The following is a 2,368-nucleotide window of genomic DNA, read 5'->3' as shown; positions in this document are numbered from 1 at the left end:
TGTTCTTGAGTTGTTAAGAAAAGTGGGCCAGCCCTGCTGACCTCTGGACAGGGACAACAGTACACCAACAGCCAGCCCCACAAGAGGGGAGTGGACTGAGTCTTGGCCAGCTTAGAGCCACTGCTGGGCTATGAGTGCCCTGATGGCCTTTGCCCTGCTGTGCACTGGGACCTTCTCCTTCCTCACATCTGGTCTCTTGAGACTGGGATTCTGCCTTCATCTTATTTCTTCAATTCAGACTTCTCTTCTGTCTGGTGTCCTCAGCCCCTCCTTGGCCAGAAGCTTGTCTATGTTCTGCCCACGCAAGGACAGTCACATGCAGGGAGCACCTGTCTGCTGTGTGTAAGCCACATTGGGGTTTCCTTCCAACCCGTCTGTTAGTAGTACGAGTGTTGATGTAGAACATCATCCATCCTAGACCTGATGGGCAGGAGTGGTGGAAGCAGGGAAGCCAGCCAGGTGACCACAGTGGGAGTGAACATAGGTGAGGTGAATGGCCTGAACCAGGGAGTTAATGATGAAAATGCAGAAATGTGTTTCCCATCTCAGGAACTGGCATCACCATCCACCAGTTGCTCAAGCCAAGGCCCTGAGGGTCATCCTTGATTTCCACTCTTCTCTGAAACCCATAAGCCATCAGCAAGTCCTGTGGACTCAGTTTCCAGAACATTTCTCAAATCCTACCATTTCTTGCTCTTTCTGCTTTTATACCCTTGTCACCATGTCACTCACCTTGACCATGCACCAATCTCCTGTCAAACACACCTCTGCTCCAGCCTTCCTACAATCCATCCTTCACACAGTGGCCAATAGTCTTTGAGAAAATAAATCCTATGATGCCACTTTTCCTTTGAATCTTCAAAAAGCTTCTCACCCACATAGAATAGAATCATGACTCCTTCCAGGCCCTAGAAAACCTGCTCTGCTTCTTCTTTCTATCATCTTCTCCTTGCTCCTCACACTCTGGCACATTAGCCTCTATCTACTTCTGGAACACCCCAAACTGCTCCCCCCTCAGGTCATTTGCTCTTGCTGTTCTCTGGAATGCTCTTTCCCATCTCTACAAGGCTGCCCTTTCTCATCCTCTAGGATAAATGTCACTGGCTCAAGGCAGTCTTCTACCTCTGGTCAGGAGATGCCTCACCTTGCAGTCACACTATCAGAGCATACTGATAACACTCTTCCTAACATTTATCACTACAAAATTATCTTGTTAATTTATCTGTTTGATTTTGTTGTCTTTCCCCGGCGTACTAAAATGCAAGTTCAGTGAGAGGAAAACCCTTGTCCATCTTGCTCATTGCTGTGTCCCAGCACCTTCAGCAGAATGTGGTGTATTCTAGGTGTCAATGAATATGCCCTCAATGAATGAATAAATGAATGAACGAATGAATAAATGAATGAATCTGGCTAGATTCAGTGCATCACCATGTCTTGGATCTTCATGACTCCTCAGGTTTATTATCCAAAGTATCTTCCATTAGTCTCTGCTCTGGTCACCTATAACCTTGATAAGCAAGCCATTGAACAAATAGTGACTAAGGCAAAGTATGTCACTAAGACTCTCCCTGTTGGTGACAATAACAGAGGCCCAATTAACTTTTTTTTTTTATTACTACCCTTGAAGATATATGACACTGGGTGAAATATCTGGCTGAAGAGCAAGTAATAGCATCAGCCACGTCCACCTTATCTGCTTCTCCAATAAGCCTGTCAGGTCATACAGACACAACTTGTTTTTATGAAATCCTGATGACCCTGAGGCCTTCACTCAGTTGGGCATGTTTCCTGGCTCAGTTCTGGCAGAGCAGATGTGAAGTGTCCATTGCTGTCCAGACGCATGCAGCAGACCCGTATGGCCTCTGTCCCTGGGCTGGTGTGTGCTCTGGATGCTTCCCAGGTGCTTCCCATGCCACACATCAGTGCAGAGACAGTGGGCAGGGGACTAGAGGCTCTGAGAATCCTGGGGTGCAGAGTTACAGTCCCTTAACCCCCCAGTCACTTAAAATACAGCAAAAGCAAACAGATCTCCCCACACATAGAGTGATACATGAACATGCATCTCAGTAACAAGACTCCACTAATACAGTGATGTAGAATTTTATCATTCGCTGGTATAATACTTGGGGAAGGTGGTCTGAGGCTGGTTTGGTGGCTCAGTGACTTTGGGAAGTAGGCTCCTCCCATCTTGTTCTGCCCTCATCCCCAGAACAGATGGCCCACTACCACCTCCAAGTTTCTACCTGGGGAAAAAAAGGGAGGGAACCATAGGCACTTCCTATTAAGGTCACTATTCATAATTACAGGGGCAGTCCTGCGCATCCTTATTGGTGGATTCCATCACATGACTTCATCTGGCTGCAAGGGA

The sequence above is a fragment of the Canis lupus genome, chromosome 30 (genome assembly GCF_048164855.1).
Source record: "Canis lupus baileyi chromosome 30, mCanLup2.hap1, whole genome shotgun sequence".
NCBI classification, from domain to species: domain Eukaryota; kingdom Metazoa; phylum Chordata; class Mammalia; order Carnivora; family Canidae; genus Canis; species Canis lupus.
The sequence above is the reverse complement of the archived record's forward strand: the minus strand, read 5'-3'. Positions refer to the sequence as shown.